The sequence below is a fragment of the Mastacembelus armatus genome, chromosome 17 (assembly GCF_900324485.2).
Source record: "Mastacembelus armatus chromosome 17, fMasArm1.2, whole genome shotgun sequence".
In the NCBI taxonomy this organism is placed as follows: Eukaryota; Metazoa; Chordata; class Actinopteri; order Synbranchiformes; family Mastacembelidae; genus Mastacembelus; species Mastacembelus armatus.
The window spans coordinates 22,283,967-22,293,131 of NC_046649.1; positions in this window are offsets into that span (position 1 = coordinate 22,283,967).

The following is a 9,165-nucleotide window of genomic DNA, read 5'->3' on the forward strand; positions in this document are numbered from 1 at the left end:
TTATGATGACTCACTTTCCACATCTCTAACTGTATTTGTTAGTTTTAGCCTGAGCGCTTGACTTCAGATTGCTTTTTTTTTTTTTTACCAGTAGATGCTGCAGATGATAACACAGTGTAATAGTGTAACTTAGGAACACGGTGACAATAGAGTAAATGAAAACGCAGGAGCTCTGCGAACACTTTCACAGTAACTTGCTGTTTTTACCACCACCAAGCCCTCCCACCTTTTCTTCTCGTCTTTGTGTTTTAGCAGCTCACTTGACATTTCTTTGGCATTGAACACTGTCGTATTTTCTGATCAGTTCTGCAATCTGGGCACACTGAAGTGCATGCAATTAAAATTTTCCGTAAAGGAAGGACAGAAAATAAAGCCTGAAGAGATAGGAAAAATTAAAGGCACTTGTGTGTGTTGTCACCTCTCCTCGAAGTGTTAGGAGGTTGAGAGGTTGAACGAGGGGTAAAAACAGACTTTGCGGTGTATTTAGAGATGCTACAGGACGGGATGACTCACCCACGCATCACCCATTTACACCCATCAGAAAGCAGAGATAGCAACAGTGAGGACTAGAGGGTTGTTGAATACAAATTGAGGCAGCGGGTGAAGGAATCCAAAAAAATCTGAGAGGCAGGAGTGTGTTACTGTGTGTATCTGGTGAAGGGAATCTGTGGTTTTTGACTTTGGAAGTTGGGTTTTTGGTTGTTGAACACCAGCACCTCACTGTTTGGTCTTCCAAAGAGGTGCACAGTGGCAGAATTATTGCATATTGCCTATGACAGCGATAACGACTCGCCGCATATTGGGATTATACTGCTGTGTGAAGTCTTGGCACCCAGCCTATTAAATATGCATGAATGTTTGAAATGAATTTTGGAGGATTCCCCCCCCCCCCCACCTCTTCTGCCCCCTCCTCTTCATTGTCAAAGTATATAATCATATTCCTGTCTATTAAAATTCGGATGAATAATTTAAATGTATGACAACAGCCAGGCTCTGAAAGAGACGGTTTCTGTTCAGCAGCTGGCAGACAAGGTTGCTTTTGATGAGCGGTGCATGCTAAATTGACATTGTTGTGGTGGGAAAAAAGCAAAGCAAAACAAGAAAAAAACAATCCGCCAAAAATTCCACCTCTGTGAAATTTGACGCCACGACTTCCAAAGTGTGACATGGAAACATATTGGCAGATATGAAATATTCACCAAGGTTACTGCGAGGTTGCAGCAGGTGGAGGCAGACTATTGTGCTGGCAAACACCTGTCAATCTGCGGTTGTTTCATACGGTTTAATTCGAGTCAATGACTTTATCTGCATGACAGTTGTTTGGAAATGATTCTGCCAAGTGCAGAATGTCGGCTACATGTGAACAAACAGAAAAACAATACGCAGCTTCAATCCGAGCATTCGTACTCGCTGTCGTGTACGTGTGGAGCCTGACAGTTACAGCAGATGAACCTTGGATGAAATAATCAAACATAATTTGAAAGCATCACCAGCGTCAGAAGAGAGAGGAAAAACAACAGAAGATATACGAGATAAAAAATGTAACACGTGCATCACACATGCACGGCAGCTTCTCCACATTATAAACATATTTGCAAGTATGTTAGCAAAACAGCTGGAAGAGGCTAAAAAGATGCAAAGAGATGCTGAGCTGTGACAAATTACAGCAGCACAAACGACTCCTTTCTCATAAAGACATGTATATTCTTTCATCATTAATTTCACCTGAAATAAGAGTGACTGCCTCAGCTCAACATTTATGGACTTAATTCTTATTTGGTTAGAAAAGAAAAACATCAGTGACAAATACGCAGGAGTTTAGATGAATTAGCAAGATAATACAACTGGAAATAAATATGTACTGTACCTACACAGGTAGATCCAGGTTTTTGGCCATAACAGCAGCATATAGGGAAAAATATACACACACCTGAGTATTATACACAGATACAGAGACAGGGTAATTGTGCACACACACACACACACACACACACACACATAGATGTAGTGATAGACTGTGCATGTGTGTGAGAGAAGGTCTGAGGGACTAGGAGAGTGCAGACTTGAAAGCAAATGCAGAAATTGGAGATATGGCTGTGGGTGGAGGGCAAACTAACTTTGAACATTCATTGCAGTGAAGTTATTATCCGTCCTCTCTAGAGGTCACAGCCAAGGCTGCTGGGAAGGCTCCTCAAACAGGAAAAAAACTCCCACATACTGAACTCACAGAGCATGATATGAGCCTTTGCTTAGTCCCCAGAGTGACGCATAGATTGAATATGTACATATAGAATATAGATACATAGGAGGGTACAGTGATGGATAGAAGAATTCAATAAAATTAAGCTTCTAATTTTCAATCCTGTTAAAACTTACATATAATTATATATATATATATATATATATATATATATATATAAAGACAGTATTCCACCCTGGTAAACTGTATATACAGTTTACCAGGGTGGAATACTGTCTGTTATCACTTTGTATATACTTTTTTCTTTTTTTTTTTTGTCTTATCTTATCTTCAGCAATTTTTTCTATTCAATCATTTTCACAATTTTTACAATTTTTGGTTTTTTTTACTATTTTTCAGGGAAAATTTCTGTTTCACTGTTTCTGTTATTTTTCATAAATCTCAGAGACTAAAACCAACAAGAGCTTTCTGTTCATCTTAGTGCAGACACTGTAAACAGTGACGGCCATTCTGGAGCTGGAGCTGGTTTTTGGAAAAAGACGGGCCTCCCATTGTTGGTGAGGAAGAACCATGTGAGCCAGGTCAGCGGTGTGGCTCCCTGCTGGGTTTTTAATAGTTCTTGGACAACGATGGAGGTCTAAGACACGGACCAATAAGCTGAGCCATGTTCTGGATTCACACACATTACACTGAGTATGACTGGTCAGCTGTGGTTTGCTGAGCTGTTCATTTGTGATTGCCCTGTGTGTGAATTGTGTTTTATAAAGTTGCCTTGGCTGAATAAAGCACACATTTAAATGTGTAGTGTAATTTCTCGTAACATGACTTTATCACTCTGAATTCACAGCATACTTATCTTAGATACCTCAGATATCGTGTCGCTCTCTGCCAACAGAGGAGAAAACACAGTGTATGTGGCAAATGTTGTGCATTGTAGATTCATATTTAACAAAAACCAGTACTTGTGCTTTTCAGCGTGATGTATTATGTTTTTTTTCCTTTGGCAGATTTCTGAGCTGTTCATTGTATTATTTAAAACGACAAGAGCCACTGCCTTCTAGGAGATTTCTGAAACCTTTAACACTACTTCACATGTTGTTTGTGTTATTTTGCAAAATATTCTGGCAGAGAACGGGAATCAATCCCATTCAAAACCAGCACGGTGGCAGCACACACACCCACTGAGGGGCTATTAGTAGCCGACAAGCAGCTCAATACTGAACCCACAACACCTGAACGAGAGAATTCACAGCCAATAATGTTTTGAACCCAGTGGCCTCATGTGTTATTGATTTCCCTCTCCGTGTAGACACAGTGTGTGGTCACTAGTGCTCCGATGGCTACATTGTGTGTGTATATGTGTGTGTATAAACATTTGTGTGTGTGTGTGTGTGTACATATATATGTTTTACGTTCTTAAATTTTACCACAGTTCAAATAAAAACAGCAGAGCCTGAGGCTGTGTGTCAGGAGAGCCATCTGAGTCTGAGGGCGAGCGTCCGTCCAGACGATCTGTCCAGATTAGTGTCCAGCCACACTTGATTGACGCTCTGGATTTAACCGGGCACACATAGGTGGCTGCGTGTGTGTCTGGGGAGTGTGTATGTTTAGGGGGCGACTGCAAACCGATGTCCATCAAGTCACTGTGTTTTTTGGTTTGTTTTTTTTTGTTTTTTTGAGCTCATGAATTAATATTGTTTTCTGTGTTTCTCTGTGCTACTTTACTTCTATGTTAGTGAGGACCAGTTTCAGGTTTAGAGTGAAGGCATCTTTGGAGAGTGTGTTTTCACTTTGAGGTTTAGGTCCTGGCTTGGGGATTCATTTTACTATAAGGTTTAGTTTTAAATATCAAACACAGAGCACTTTGGCAGGTAGCTGGGAAAAGCTGGCAGAATTGTCCTTTTCTAAAAATGTTAATTGCTCTTAATTGAGCTGTTTCCATGACAACTAAGCAAACGCCACCTACTGAGGATGACCATGAGATGCGGCTTAGAATACGCCACCAAACTGACCTTGAACAGTGCGACAGCGTGGTGTTGTGCACATCAGTGAGAGACAGAGTAAGAAACCTGAGTTGTCAAACCAGGAAATTGATCTGCACAACAGACAGTTTAATTGATCATTTTGCCATTTTCCTTTGTTGTCTCTCTTCTAACTGAGTTTGTCTGACCTGGGGCTGTTTAACAACCTGGTTCATTGTCTGCTGCTCATATTTCACATAATCCACATCATGGATCACTCAAATTAGCAGTTGCATGAGGTTCCCTGTAGGTGGCATAGTGGAGAAGTGATTAGAACAGTCACCTCACAGAAGGTTCCAGGTTTGACCCATATTCCGGCTTCCTCCCACGGTCCAAACACATGCAGGTTAGTCTGACTGGTGACTTTAAATCGCCTGTAGGTGTGAATGTGAATGTGAGTGTGGGTGTTTGTGCAGGTGTCAGCCCTGTGAGAGACTGCTGATCTGTCCTCTCACCCAGTGTCAGCTGGGACTGGCTCTGGCACCCTGCAGCCCTCGACAGGATAAGTGGTAAAGATAATGGGTGGACGATGTTACCAGATCACAGCAATTGACCTAGTTGAGTGAATTTTTGTTTAATTACTGATAGAAAGAATGGTTTTAATAAACCAGAATTATCCTTTAAGGTTTAGGTGAGGCTTTGTGATGGTTATGATCAGTTACTGTGCCCTGTTAAAGGAGGCCCTAAGAGGCATTGAGCAACAAACACACGTGCAGGGACTGAATGTGTAATTGTCTATAAGGTGCATTGACTTTTTGTTTGCATTCTGTGTGCAGGGGCAAAGAGAATGGAGATATTGCATTTTGTGGGTGTCTGTATTAGACTGTCTACACTTTGCATGCATTTTTATTTGTACATCTACTTATGTGTGTGTGTGTGCATGCAACCGGGGTTTCAGTACACTTAGTGCTCAGTGCTCCTCTGGAGTCTCCACTCAATAAGTTGGCAGCAAATGCAAAACCTGCGAGATCAAAGAGAATATCAGTCTGCTAATTCAGCTTCAGATCAGAGAGAGATCTTCAAATTAAGCGCAAGGTTTTGAAGTAAACGCTGTTTTGCCACCGTGTTTCATTTATTTTCAGCTCCAGTGCCCTAATTGGCCCCAGAGGTGAGGAGGAAAGTGGATGGGATGGGAGTGCAGACCCAGGGCCAACTATCCATCTAAAATGTGCACTAATGGAAAGAGCTGGGGAGAAATTGACATTTCAGTGCAAAAAAGAGCAAAGCCATGTCAGATTGGCCAGTGGCCAAGCAAAGGGCCCTGTGGGATTTGTACTCTGACAACATATTTCATGTCATCTAGGTATTAATTACACTCTGCATAACAGATTTTCACACCTTTTATCACAAACTATGTCCAGACACAGAATTTGACCCATGTTGCATGAACAGAATATAAATGTCCTTTCATCCTGTCCTAACGCCAACACGAGCAGCTGGGATGAGGACCCTGATCCCAAGAAGCAACAGGCATCAGGTTTAAACGTTTAAATTATTACTTGTTACTGTTTCCTGCCTCCATGTTTTCTACTGATGACTTGATTCAAATAACTTCATAACACAGTCTGAAACAGCTTCATTCCAAAACACATTTCCCAGATCAATCCAATTTCACCAAGACAAAAATGATGCTAGGAATTGTTCAATATCTCAAACCTACAGCTCTTTCAGTTCTGTAAAAAAAAAAAAAGGTCATGTACAAACATCTGCACCTGTTCACTCCTATTACCTGGTGAAAAGGAGGCTTTGTGTGCTTATATGGCTGAGCTGAAGGAGAAATCACGACTCTGCCTCCCCAAGATGGCCTGGGCTAAAGTAAACATCCCATGATAATTTATTTGATCAAATTTGCCCTTTGTGAAGGGCGTGAGAAAGGCATTATGTGATAAACCTCACTGCTGATAGAGCAGGCGGCTGACCAGTGCAAGCCAAATGCCACCAGTTGCTGTCAGTACCCTCAGCTCATAATGTCAAACACAGATAGAACTGTAATGACTATTATTTCAGTAACAAAGCATTGAGATTGAGATCTAACATGCTGACGAGGGTTTTTTGTTACCTTAGTTGTCATATTTTTCAGCTCCACTTGCGGTGTGGCAACGTTAGACAGTCTGACTGGTTACAACATCATTTCACATATACACAGCCCCCTCAGTAACTTTGTAGAGCACCTGACTCTTTCATTATCTCACCTTCAGCACTAGTGACCAAAAACCTGCAACATTAGTGTGCCAACCTGTTAAACTAAGACACTGAACAATGATCACTATTTCTAAACTACTACTACAACAAAACATTCTTACTAATTTAAATTTAGGGTGAGAATTAGACTGAGAGGTCAGGTCAGTGTAGGTTATCAGAATAAATAAAGCTGAGGTAAATTTTCAGAATGAAGACACGGGCGTGATTGTTGAACATCAGATTCCAAAACCATGGGCATTAATCTGCTGCTCCACTCTTCTGGTTTCAAGCTTTCCACCAGATGTTGAACCTGCATCTGTAGGGATTTGATCACATCAAACCAAAAGAGAGATTATTGTGGGATGTAGCATTATGACTTCCCTTCTTTGAAACTACAGAGGTCTGGCTCAAACCTTGAGAAACCACGCTTACAAAACTATCACTGGATAACAAAGCTGAACAAGACAAGTGAGAAAGAGTCTGAGAAGCCAGGATTTTGTTCTCCATCTCAGACTGATGGATAGCATGAGCCAGGATGAACCGATGTCTGGACAGTTCAGACCTTTATAAAATCCTGTGGATTACCTGAAGTAATAAGCCCGTGAACACCATCACACCACCAGTCACTCACAAACCTGACAAAACTGAGTCTATGTAAAAGTGTAAAGCGTTATAATTTGTTCCACTATCAAATGTAGGTTAAGGTACTACACTTGAGCTTTTATTGTTCATGTGTCTCATAGTCAAATCTAAAAATATCTACTTTTGAAAAACACAAAATAATAACAGCCTTGTTTGTAGCTTGAGCACCATATAGTCAGTGCTTTATTCAAATAAGGGCATTAAGAGCAGTGAAGCTACAAAGTTTGCTCAGCCCTACAGAGGTGTATATAATCCTTCAGTTGACCTTAAAGTCACCATGAAATAAAAAATGACTAATTTTCCACACTACAGTATAATCCTCCACAAGAAGAAATTGTGTAGTTTTATTTTCTTATTTATTTAAATCTCAGACAATATAACAAAATCTCTTGGGTTTTTTTTTCAGTCCTCTCCTCTGTGGCAAACAGACATGAGCTCATCTTGTACCAAATGTGTGGAAATAAAACTCAACAAATAAAACTGTTTGAAATCACATCATTTTATACTTTTGGTTCATCATCCCTGCATTATGCCCCTGCTTCAACAGGAGCGTGTCAAATTAACAAGGCAAGATACAGTTTGGCAAATTGTTTTTTTCTGTCTCTCTTTAAAACGTCAAATTTACCTCTGACATTACTGAGCTTATGTGGTTTGCATATGAAAACATTATGTGATAATCAGAAAAAAAGGATAAATAAATAAAAGTAATAGCTACTTACCAGCACTGGGTTATTCGATTATTTTAATGCGACTTAAAAACCCTTGTCACCCTAGTGACATTATGTCACTACATGACTGCACTTTGCTTTTCATGTAGTCATGTTTTCAAGGTGAATATTTTTATACTTTGCCTGTTTCACCTGTGCTTTGTGCAATCAAGGTTTTTGCTGATTATGAAGATGCAGTGTCAGACCACAGTCAACTACCATGATGTTAGAAGATGCTCCGGTTTCATCAAAAAACCCTCATGCGTCCTCACCAAGGACTCCTATTCATGCTGCTGCAAAGTCTCCCACATGCTGTCAGTGGAAACACAAGGGATGACCGTGGGTGCCTCAATAGATATTCAAAAAAAAAAAAACAAAAAAAAAAGCTGAGTGATTTTCACAAGAAAGAGGTTTCACTTGGTGCTCAATGAGAAGTGACTGAAATTCTAATCCCACTGGATTTTAGAGAGTCTTCTGTACTCTGGTAGGCCTGTAGTGACTATAATTTACTTTGTGATATGGAAGAAGGCTGATTTCAAGGGACTGCTTTGTTCCCATAATTTAATTATTTATTTATTATTATTTTATCTTGATTATATTCCAGAGTGTCCAATAACACCAAGCAAAAGCCAAGCTGAAATGATAGAAAGCTGTTTAGACACATCAATGAGTCACGTAGGGTTCAGAATAAAATCACCAATAAAAGTGAAAATAAAAGTAATAAAAATTGCTAATAGGGCCTACCAACTAATCTAAAAATAAACTTTTAGTCAAAAAAAGAGAAAAAAACGAGATTCTTTATTTAATTTTCAAGTTTTATCTCTATAAAAGAAAAGGACTATGTCTTAAATAAAAGTTGCTAAGCAACACTGACGTAGTCTTAATAATGCTGTGTCTATATTGGCCTAATGCAGTGGAACATAGAGTTGCCTTTAAAAATAAATGTTGGTGGCTGTGTTATTTTTTTTTTTTCACAGTAAAATTGTGGACTTTAATAATGACATGTGTCCCACTGTACAGGGAACAGTTGCATTTGGACAAGTGGGGTCGTCCGACACAATTAAAGCTGATGTTACAGCGACATCTGCTGGAAGAAAGATTACATTACATTAACATATTAAAACAGAAGGCTGAATCAATAGTTTGCTTAAAAAAACAATTAATGTTTAATATTAAAGTCCAACAAAACTGAATTTATATTTTAGTTTGCGGTGGTTTGGTTTACCTTAGTGATGTTAAGTTTAGCCAATCAACTCTCTGCTTCTTCCCAGGTCGACCAATCGAAAACAAGTACGTTAAGATGTTAAGTTTGTTCGCGTGTAGAGTTTCATTACACTTGGATAGGTAAAACTCAGCGAAACATGGCTGTCAGATCTGCGATCCGCGCAGGCGCCGTGTATTTTTATGACGCAAA